The sequence below is a fragment of the Achroia grisella genome, unplaced genomic scaffold (assembly GCF_030625045.1).
Source record: "Achroia grisella isolate CSIRO2021 unplaced genomic scaffold, CSIRO_AGI_Agris_v1 utg5201, whole genome shotgun sequence".
In the NCBI taxonomy this organism is placed as follows: Eukaryota; Metazoa; Arthropoda; class Insecta; order Lepidoptera; family Pyralidae; genus Achroia; species Achroia grisella.
Window position 1 is genome coordinate 779,611 of NW_026712911.1, and position 12,678 is coordinate 792,288.

General features: G+C 31.7%; 1 protein-coding gene across 3 annotated transcripts in view; it reads left to right on the forward strand.

Annotated features, from left to right (window-relative positions):
- Nucleotides 1–557: 557 nt before the first annotated feature.
- Nucleotides 558–12,678, forward strand: part of LOC131847310 (uncharacterized) — a 124,577-nt gene continuing 112,456 nt past the window's right edge. For all 3 annotated transcript variants that reach the window (XR_009357707.1, XM_059196855.1, XM_059196856.1), the window contains exon 1: nucleotides 558–987. The gene's annotated coding sequence lies outside the window, so the exon portion shown is untranslated. The remainder of the gene's footprint in view (nucleotides 988–12,678) is intronic.

Here is a 12,678-nt window from a genome sequence, read left to right on the forward strand (position 1 = left end):
CGCGGGATCCCGAATTTGCAATCTCGAGTCGGGATTGCATTCCCTACTTTCAACTTGGCTGGTTAAAAAAATAGTTTTCAGTCTGAAACAAAAAACTATTTGGAAATAATATTGTAACAAGTTCAATAGATATGGCAAATATGAGGTACAACTAGATTTGTTTTACTTCCAAGCAAATTTGTATTTTCTATTTATCACGTTGGCGCTTATACCATTATTCATTGTAAAAGTAAAGTTAGATTAATGGTACAGGTACTTATTTCAAATGAATTTAAGTATTTCAAACAAGGATTAATATTCCGTCAGTCTAAACGAGGAACTTACAAAGCCGACATGGAAAGGGTATTAAATAGTGGCTTCGATAAACGGCCCAATAAGTTATGTAAAGTGTGGATGCATCGGGTTACATTACAACCCCTACATGTTGTGGGGGTAGTCCGCATGCGCGTGCAACGTCCGCCGCGTACGGCATATGCGAAATATTAAAGGAGGAAAGAGAAAAAAATTAACTTGTAAAGCCATTTTCGTCTATCGGTCCCCTCGCCCGCGGACGCTTACGCGGCTTCGCCAGTGTAGCAGACAGAGAGGCTCGTACGGTCGTGTCGTATGAACGCCGCTGTGTTAAAGCGTTCGCCGCGATTGCACCATTCTACCGGCTTTGTGATTACACGTTGTGCCACTAATAAATTGTGAAGTGCCCGAACTTTAAGTTTTAGACGGGAACCCTGTGTACTGACCCTAGACTTCGACTTTTCTAAGTGAAAGATACTTTCTGTGAAGTGCAAGTTCCGCGAAGTTGTTTGCTCTTGAGTGCTATAGTTTGTAAAGTGACAAAAACTACTATTCTGCTATAGTGTAACGTTTGCATTCTTTCTTATAGTTTAAGTGGATTTCGATCATTGTTTTTGATAAGTTTAAACTTTTGTCAACCTTTATATAAAATAGAAGCTATTGGAACTACATTATTTGATGACCACTAGTTTACAGGTAACTTTTTAAATCATCATATATCATTATTTTGTGATGTAAGCTAAGGCAACAAACAAAATATTAAATAGAGAAGTAGAGATGTACTTAAAAAAAAGTCTAATAAAAACTAATGTTTCATTATTTACTATTTTATACTTACGATCGTTTTGTTTCTAGTAGTAGTAGTGTGATTTCTTTCACTGAGTAAGTAAATTAATCACAGTGTTCTTCGAATATTAATTCTCTATTTCTCCGTTAAATTTAAGTTCTATACCTTTCTAATACAAGTAGAAATTTGTCACCTGTCCCTGACTACAGCTGTCGAGACTACTACATTTTGAGTAAGACATGTACTATGCTAATTAGGATAAATTTTATCAATAAGAATATATGTCATAAATACATATTATATCATAAATATACGACTACCTAGCTACATTACATGCAACTAAAAATTTCATAGAGTAAGAATACTCAACAACGCTTACAGGAAACGTAAATTATGATTTTTTCATTTACGATTTAATATCTATGGCTGAGTGCACTTAAAAATAGAGAACTATAATAAAAATGTATACCCTCTCGATAAATTATCGGAAGACGTTCTTTTTATTGGAGTAACGAATGGTGAGATGAGTAATGGCGCAAGTTTTGCCAATAAATCACGCTTACCCTGACTATGAGGAGCTTCCAAAGCCTGAGCAGTATTTGGAAATAGTCTCCCTTGTTAGTTTTATACACTCGACTAAGTCTACAGTCAACGATGGTATGGAGTCGCACGATATCGACTTTCGATTGCTATCGTTTACTGTTACAGGAAAGTACGTAGGTACCTACTTATAACGGACATAAAGAATACCATCTATGAATATATTAATATCCCCATGTGAACGTTTTATAAAATTAAAAATTCTACATACCTATAAATATTTGAAGACATCGATTGCGTTGCATACGTCTTTGAATCTTACAAACATTTGTTTACTCAGTCTATCGAGCAAATAAATATAAGTGGTACAATGTTGAGAACAGAATGTTCTTTAATAAGAAATATTGTATGCGTTTATGATAATAAATAATATAGGTACCTAAGTTAAATTAAATAGAAATATACTTTTAAATAAATAAAGAATAATCTACATAAAAATAAGAATATACATTTAAGATCAATAAATAAACATCGTGAAAACATTTTATAAATTATCTACTAAGAATATACCTAAGTAATAATTTAAAAATATTTATTGATTATCGCAATTGCTTTCTGCTCCAATACTAAATAACATAATATATTCATTTTATTACAAAGGTTAGAGATCCTAATGAACCATATTATATAATGTTTTAGTAAAACAAGAATATTCTTTGCTCTCAGTAACTCAACTAAGGAGTAAAATGAACGCTCCATAATATTTATCCATCAGTGGTAGTTAGCTCTGTAATTATTGGTGGCTCAAATATTCCCACCCGGGCTATAGAAACACCATTTTAGTGTGTCTGACAAGAAAATAGAAGTACTAAATAGATCAGTCGATGAGCCGTGACGTGGAATGTGCCTATAGTCATACTAGTTAATTATCTATTGTACATTGATAGTATAAAGTTTATTTAGTTAATAACATAGTTGTATCTATAACTCGCTCTTACATATTTTCTATGTAATCTGGATCTAAGTGTGAATATTCAGCTATCCCTGTCTTTAATTATGGCATCATTTGTCATGCTCCAGTTGTTTATAATGGGTTTATGTGCGATATTATTAGTCACTGTTGTGATGTTCTACGACTTTTCTCGTTAGAGGTTTGCACTATCTTAGTATATATTATTGTATATATTCTAGAACTTATTATGTTGTATTAAAGTAATAACTGAAATTGTCTTTTCTTATTACATTTTGTTACTTACTTGTTATGGCAAAGCATTCAATAAAAATGGATAGACTGAAATTCCGACGGGAATTAGAGATTACGGATTCTCTAAAATATATACTTAAGTAAAACTAAGTTTTGATGACGAAATATAGGTTCATTATTTGAATGAAACCTAGTACAACAATAAAAATATTCGCTATTTCTTTGCTAATACACGCTATATTAGTAAGTAAGTAGTTGTTTTTATATAAACTTATTTTTTTATGTTACATGCTATTATAATCAAAACACATTCCTTGTTATTTTGTTTTTATTCTCAAGACTTGTCGTGGGATATCGTTTATCAATCAAAATGTTTAATGCTGTCGTGTTGACCAATAATTTATTATACCGGTTATAGGACTTATAAAATATTTCTATAGTTTAAATATTTTCTTAAATTACATTTGTTTGTTTTAAAAACAAAGCATCATCATTCATGGAATCCCATTTTGTAACTCTCATATAGTAACTTCAGGAACATGATTAGAGTCGATAAAGTAATTATTATTATATTTATACCACCAGATAAAGAAGATTCAGTGTTGAATATAAAATATAATTATTATACTCGAAAATAACAAAAAGGCGTTCCCACATCGCCGGAAGCCGGCACTAGATCGCCACGCTCTGGTACTTTGCTCTTTCACTATTGTCCCTTTGTCCCTACTTAGCTTCGTCAGACCTTCAAAAGAGCGGCTCTTTATTCTATGGATCTAGTTTGCCGCACTTAATTCGTATTGCATCATTCGTTCCACACCATTTTCCTCTTTGGTGCACATCGATCGGCCGGCAGCCCTCTTGTCATAGCTTAACTTGGACCTAAGTGTCACTCGTTTTTAATTATTTCTTTAAATACTTCCTAAATTTTCTAAGACTTTTAAATGAATAGGCGCAGATATCACAATGTTTTTTAGCATACTAAATGTGGGCTTATAAAAGTAGATACCATAAAATAGACATTTTCCGATTCATTAAATAAATTCAGAATTCCAACGTAAAATTATATTCAAAATATTTATGAAATGGTTTATACAAACAATAGTTAGTTAGAGTTCAGCAGGACGTTTTTTATTTATCTTTTAGTACATAATATTATATAAAATAGAAAAGTTTGCATTGAAAAATAAAACTATTTATAGTTTAGTAAAAGGTAATATATGTAAATTATAACTTTATTAACTTTCAGAAAAGGTATAGTCTATTTTTTAAAGTAAATCTAATCACTACAACGTTCAAGAGTATGGAGTATAGCAACACCAGTGAAATTTGCATTCCTGCTTCGGTCCAATAGCTAGCGTAATCTAGGACCACCCGCGAAGACTTTATTCTTCAAAACATTATCAGCTTTATTGCAAATACTATAGAATTTGAAATCAAGATTTTCAATTATTTCGATCGCACCTATTACTTGGAATAAAGTCTCTACGATCTACTCGCGCATATTTCAATACTGAGCGAATGTTATTAGCTCACGTCCACCCCATACGATGTCAGCTATGAATATAGTAATTCTCGATATAAAATAAGCATACAATGCTTTAGGGTAAATAGAAATTAGCAGATTTTTTATCTACGCTTACTGCGGTAAGTACAGCAGCAGCATCCGAATCTCATTAGCAACTGTAATAAGAGAAAAATGCTGGTAGCAATAAATTTTAGCAAAGCTCAAGTCGAAACGTTTATGGTTCCTTTTAATTTGGTTGCCATTGTCGGAGCGTCCCGCTGAGCACTGCCGCCGCTAGTTGTATTTCTTACTAGAATTCCAGCTGTTTCAAATATTGGTTACTTCTCATTAGTCGATTAAGAGTAGAAATTACATATCAGAAATTTAATTATGCCGATTAGTATTAAAAGTGTTAATATTTACGTTTGGACATACATGTAATTATGTTAAATATGTGGATATTTCTGTAAGTGAATGCAGTAAATTTGTAAGTGATAAAAAATAATAGACCGGGTATTGGTTACGGTGGTAAACTCATTTTAGTGTGGATGGAATCTGTTTTGTCCATCAATCACTTGTTAGTAATTGAAAACATGCAGCTGTTTCTTTACGATGTAATAATAAATCTTATACGCCGAAGACAATGCCCGTTTCATTACATGGTACCATTTTATTTTCTCTTTCAAGGCCAAAGCATGGAATCACTTAAATTTTTATGATGAACGCGACACGTGTTTTGCGAAGCATCGACACCAAATGCGACCCATCTGTGGAGAACAGAACGTGCCATTTTAGCTTCACATTAAAATTCCCACACATAAAATTGAATGTAAAAAAAGGTTCTATGGCGGACGAGACGGCCCTTCTCCTACTCACAACAAACAAGCAGGTAAGCGAATCTTTACGATCCCTAAATGAAATATGTGTAATTTGACAAGGGACTTTACATCTTATTACGCGCGGTCAAAGTACAATTTAAAGAGAACGAAATTCTACAACCGTTCGTCTGACAATATTTTCGATGCACAAAATCTTTTTTTCTACGTTCGAACAAATATGGATGCTATTTTTGGGGGAAAGAGAAGAATTCTAATTCCTTCGTGTAACTTTTAACCGACCGGAGTTCATTGGTTAGCAACCCTTTAATACGCCGACTTCACCTTATACGATTTACTTCCTGGATGCATGAATGATGTCGGTGTTTTGATTACATTATAGCTAACGAATTCGTATGAGGTATCCGCTTTTTATATTCATGTTTACGACGGCCTGCATATCATTTTTTGTTCTGTTTCTCCGAATGTTGAAGCCATTAATTTGAAATCGGTCCCTTAAACAATACGTATTCATGAACATCTGCGGCTGACGTTGTATCTGTGAGTAACAAAACCATACCCAATAAACATTACCGTATTCAAATTGGATTTGGGGTGTTAATAGTAGTTGTGAATGTAGTACCAGTATCTACTTACAGCAATATTTGTCTACAGTTCGGATAACCACTGAAATTACTTAAATGGCCACGACTGTGATATGACAGCTAGCTGACTAGAAAATTTAATAAAATGAAATTATTTTATATTAAGTATAATAAATTTAGCTTTATTTTGAATAGGTATGGAATTCATTTAATAACAACTATTACAACAAAAATATGTATTACGGTTTTATTAAATAAAGCAGTTTCCAAAATTGCAAATATAGAATCTTTTTAGTTTTAAGTCAGATAAAATAATTTAGCGTCTAGACTGAATGTTTTCACTTTAACTTCAGCGCTGTATAATTATATTTTTATTTTTACCGTCGGAAAATAAAATCTGCCTACTGAATATTTAAACGGATTCTTCAGATTAAAGATGCTTTCGAATTATGCTGATAAAGCATAACAGCATGAAATGTTATAAAATTACTGATTTTTTTATCTTACTTTTAATTTTAAATCAGGCTCATCTGGTGCTGGACATAAATATGTATAAGGTTGGTTGTGTTAACGTCCAACGCTGGAACAATCAAAACAATAATGTTATGATAGGCGGCAGCAGCAGTGATCGGTTCTTGTTGATTTTAAACATTCGCCGCGAGCTTGGCTAAGATTATCCTACTTGTAATACTTGGCCCTTAGGTTATGTGCTTACTTTACCTCATGCCGGTTGTTTAACTATCCCATACTCGGTCTTTGTTTACACAAATTACTTCACACATAGTCACAGACTTTCATAGTACATTTAGTTTGATAGCAATCATTCCAGTGACCGGCCGAACAATTGATAATATTCAAAACAGTAACATGTCTATCAAAATGTTTACAACCGCTGCCGTCGTCAGTTCGCCCCAAATGGTCGTAAAGTATAAATATATTACGACGACCAAAGTGTTGTAAAATCTGTACAGCGGAATGATAATTTATTAACTCTATTAGTTGGAATTTGGAAATGTAAATATAAGATATTATTGATAAATAGTTACATCACTAAAGTGACTAAATCTGCTACAAAATATGTAGCTGTATATTCTGTACGTGTAATAATTACGATTTCTGTCTTGTTCCTACAACTGTAATTACGAATATGGTTGATTTTTAAAATCAACAAATATCTATCTTGTATTATATTTATTAGGCGTCATTATATTATTACCTCACAAGTCACAATATTATTTGAACAATATCGGAAAACTATTATCATCTATATGAAAAATTAACGTTATAACCGATATCTTACTTCATAACATAAGAAAGCGGCTTAACCAATATGTATACACAATCATTTATTTACCTACGGTGCTTTCAATATATTACCTACATAAATCTTCCGGAAGAAATGTATATCTATTAATATCAGATGATAGGTAATATAGGCTTGTCATTAAATAAGTAAATGTCTGAGGATGGTTGTAAGCAATCTTCTTGTTAACGAAATGGTCAATAACAGGTTCCAAATTATTACAACAAGTTCAGGAAACGCTTTGGTAGGCAAACGATCGGGTAATTTATATTTAAAATTGGAAAACATTTAAGATTTTTTATGTTTCCAATGTCGATATAAGATATTTAAGACTGTAGATAGTATCATGGTGTCACATAATTATTTCGTTACTATTGGTATATGTATGGCTAGAGAGTTTTGATTTCTCTATGTTCTCACTTAACCCGTTTAATTGATTCTATTAACGGTTGAATGTTATGGGAATCTTGCAATAGGTAGATATAATTTCATTACTATATTTCTTTTAAATTTCTTTTATAAATAACAAGTCTATAACGAAATGGTTATAGATTTTGCTTTAATCGGTTTCTCAATGTTTTTTTATATTATCGCTAAGATTTGATATTTTTTACTGAACTGAGTAATATTACTGTATTCATCCTGTAATTTCTTTAGTACTTAAACATGTGTAAAACCTTATAATTATGTGAATTAATTTAATATAAAAAAATGCAAACTATCTGAATAGGATTTCAAAGCCATACCTCTAGCCATACTTTAGAGTAGAGCTTTTATCAACAGGTTACCATTTTCAAGATACATATTATTTCGAAATATTGACAATTAGCATCATAATGACATGAATTCTGCGCTAACATCATTAAATTTTAATTTCCAAATAAATCTTATAAAAAAAAGTACTAAAACATGTTAAGTATTCGTTTACAATAAAACGGCCTATAAAGTAATACTTTAAATGTAACTTCAATAAAGGTGAGATTACATATGACGGTACTGAGTTAAAATTTGGCTGAATATCGACTTCCGAGCGACGGACGACGTGCGAGTGGATCGAACTTTACTGCCTATAAAGTCTTTATTGCCCATTGTCGACGATTATTACTTAACCCTCATGACTTATGAAGTAATAAATTCGATCTTTCATACCGATCACGATGCGATTTCGGTCATAAGAGTATCGGGGGTAAATAATACGAGTTCCCTAATAAATTGGCGGGGTTACAAAGGTGCTTATTTCTTTATTTGTATTTTGTATGCAACATTTTTTATTAAACTTAGTATAAATTTCTCTAGGGAGGTATATAAATAAGTAAACATGTTTTCTGTTTTAAGTAAATAATTAAAAAAAATAATGACTGCTATATTGTTGCCGGTAGCTTTCTTCCCAAGATTTTATGTGATTTGAAGGGCGCATGTGGCAGTGAAGTTATAGGCTATGAAAGCATAACAAATTGGTCTTCAAACATGGCACTATAGGTAAAACGTACGTGGTATGTGATCTACATATATTTCTTAAATAGTATATGTATGAAAAGCTATCACTACTATGGTCTTGATTATTATTCATTCTGTGAGGATCCTTATTTTGCCTTTCATATCTCAACATCTGAGAGTTGTATACTAATGAAAGAGCGATAAATGTTTGTTAATGTTCTCGTTATTTGGGATTCTGTCTGTGATAACCATATTATGTATTATTCATGTTTATAATAATAACCTTGGACAATCAACACAGGGCCGTCTAGTCCGAAGCTAAGCAGAGCTTGTGTTATGTCTATTAGGAAACTGATACCAATACTTTTTCTTAATTTCATATATTATATTTCATATAAATTTTGCCAGACCAAAAGAAATAATCATACTTATAAATATAAATGTTTGCACCTTGTGAGGAATCGAACCAGCGACCATCGGAAAGTAAGGCGGTGCGGTGTGCTAAACACGTCATTTGTTTTAGGAACTACAGTACTAACTGTATTTTAGTTACATCGTGTAAAATATACAAAAAGTTTACAGTCGTGTGTAGGTATATCCTTTTTTGTATGGATGAACATGTCATATGTAGCAGAAACCAACAATTTATATAGCATAAACCAATACGATCATAAATCAAAATTTACTTAAATGTAGATTAAATAAATGAACTAGAATAAAACAAATGAATTCAAAAAGAGATAGCATAATATAGCTTTATTATACAAAAGATTTCAACTATAAAAGTATATTATGTTAGATGGGCTATTGGGCTTATTGAAAGCCACGCTTGCTTTATACTGTCCCCGCCTTCTGAGGCATAAAGTTATTTTCACAACAAAGCACACAGGGCCTGTGAGCTCCTTATATTGGACCTCTCTTGAGCCGACCTATTGTGATCTTAATGCTGTATTATATTAATGCGATAAACATCTCCAAGATGTCTGTGCTCATTTTTTTTGTGAATTATCTCAGTTTAATATTGGCATGAACACAGCCTAACTGGGGAATCGTTTCTCTGGTTACGGAGATTTTATCTCCCGCGCCGATTGGAGGGGAAGTATCCAATTCTATTAATGAAATCTTTTGAAATTTTTCGATCTAATATTTCTTTTTATTATTTTACAAAAGATCAGTAACCGCTATTGAATCTGAAGTATCGAGACAACTTTTTTGTGCTTCCATTCTGTTTGCGAGATATTTTTTCCAATAATAGATGCCTACTCTTTTTAGGTAAGTACTTTTTTCTTATACAATTTCTAATTTTCAGTAAGTAGTAGGTACTTAGTACTACTTTGTTTTTAGTTCGTATTTGTTTGTTTTATTAAACCTTAAACATATTTATTTAAAATGGTTTCCTTGTCAACTTAACACAGGCGATGTACCTATTAATTGTAGTCACAAGGGATTAGACACCAAATATATTATAGTCTACATTTACAGTCACACATACCACATTAGTTTGTGTTATAGTACGGAAAGTAACCTAAGGCAATAACAAGTTATGTGTAAAGTTAACTCGTTTATCATTATTCTAGGTTTTATTGAGTATAAATAATAGTAATAGCATTAAAACACTCATGCTAGATGACAAAGCATGAAAATCCAAATTTAGTGAGCATTATGAAGCGAGCTGGTCCGCTGAGCCACGCACAATGAAACTCTGTGCCTTCTCTGAATAATTGCCGTATTTGACAGTACAGATTGTGTCTCCGGTTGCGTCACAATGGGGTATTTAGTTCGTGAAAGAAACTAAAATACCATTGTTAGCTACGCTCGAGGATTTATTTGTGGCATATTTTGTAAGATTAATTTGAAACACTAATTTGACTTCTTTTGCCGATAAGACATTTTAGTAATTACATTGTTATGTTTATGCATTGGTATAAGTAAGAGAGAAGTTGCTAGGTAACGGATTCTTTTGGTATATGGATGTCATGCGGTGGAGTGACGACTATTTCTTAAAAAAAATACATAGTAAGAATAAAGTTCGAATGAAAAAAATATCATTTCTGATCTTTTTTGTCACTTAATATAGCTAAGAAGTCCGTAATAAATATATGATAATTAAATTAGTTTACAGATGTTGTAACTTTTGGTGATAAATTATTTAAACGGGAATCAAAAATAGTTTACCGCGAACTCATATTTATTTTGAAATACGAAAACCGATTTTGTCTTCTATATTGGATTATGAGTGTTTAATCCATTTGAAAGTGGAACATAAATCATTATTGAATTTTAGTAGAATGATGCTGAAGATAAACACAATGTTTATAAAAACATATTTAGCTATTTACGAGTACATTTTCAAAGTCAAACTGTCAAGTCGACCTATTTATTTATGTTATATTTACGTCGTTAAAAACATTGTTGCGACACTGTTAACTTAAACGACAATCACAATGGTGCATTGAGGTCATTTATGGTATTCTACAGTTTTGAAAACATCTGCTTGAAAGGAACGGACTACCATACCCGTAGGCCTAAAACGCCGCTTTATATGAAACATAATAGGATTTGTTTTGTATAACCCGCTGAATTTAAAAGATCTTTCACTGGATAGAGTGTAATATTAACGAAGAAGTAGGTATACTTTCATCAGCGACATGTTTATACAAATGATACAAATAAATTATGTAAAGTGACGTTTCTGGGTTCCTTAATGTATTTTATATCAGAAAATTATAATTATTAGTGCTATTTGCTTTTAACAAAATCATGCTCATAATGTATGTTAAAATAGTATATAATAATATATATTTAAATGATCTTTTGACAAGTCTTCCTTATTTTTCCTGTATAGAATCTTCCGAATAAGTGATTGATTAAAAAAATTATCACATCTTTGTTACATTAGTGTTATAAAGTTTATTTGAATAAAGATTATTTCTATTTCTAATAACTATTTTAACATACGAGAAAATTTATTATACTTTTAATGGACAAATAAAAATGATAGGCCATAATTGACCAATTATTATTACTACACTATCACATTTTTCTTCGAATTAATAGTAAACTTTTACTTATGTACGTGTATTTGTATTATAAAATTGTAATAATAATATTGTAATGTGGTAAAGCTTATCAGTTGAATGGAGTTACCATTGCATTATTTAGAAGTAAATAGAAAAATATACATAGACAAATAAAGACTTTGTAATAACGTTTTACCTACCCTATTAACTTTATGTTTAAGAAATAATAATACTTCAGCCCTTCTAATCCAAGGAACCTGACAACTATATGTATGATTATTGTGCACAATGTTTCTTGACACACTGCTGAGTAATCGCCACGTCTAAGCACGTATTTATACTCCATACCATTCCAGCTCCAACCACAATGGAATATTTAGGGCGAGAACGAAACTTTTGCAGCGTACTCATATATTATTTCCATAGCGACATGTGAGTGTTGTACTTTTTATGGTAGCGTAACTCAAAAGGTGAAATATGTGTGTGATTTGTGTGCTTTGTTAACGAGGAAGATTTTTTTGGGTAATTGGAATGGTAAACAAGCCGACGGCCACCTGATGGTACGCGGTAAATCGTCGGCTGTATACGTAAACAGTACTACAGGCACCCCGTTATCATGTGACATCTGCAATTCCTCTCATGCTTTGTCATTCCAGAGGGCCAAGATATTATGTCTGATATCCTTATCTAATTTCATTGTCTTATCTGCACCCTACAGCTGTAAAATGGCTTATAAAGTAAGCTGCTAAACTCTATGATGATATTTTACAGTTTACATCTAGCATGTTTGTGAGAATCTACGTATATATATCAGTTCTTATTAAAAAATAATTCAAGATTGCGGTAGTTGCATAAGTTTGTAGAAAACGGGTTTGTGAAAGAGACGTCTACGGGACTCTACGGACGACTATACGACCTGTCAAGATATGAAAATATCGTTAAAGGTTTTATGAGAAAACTACAGGTTTATTTTATTACGATTTTATACATTATACGGTTTATTTAAATTGATATGTTTATAATGTGAGGCTTGTGATATTCATATTCTATTTATTTGAGATACAATAATTCTTATACTACTGTTATAAAAATATATTTACTTATTGTTAATCAATTATAGTTAACCACATATTAAGTGTTTAAATGTTATAGATGCCTATTAAGTACCGCAT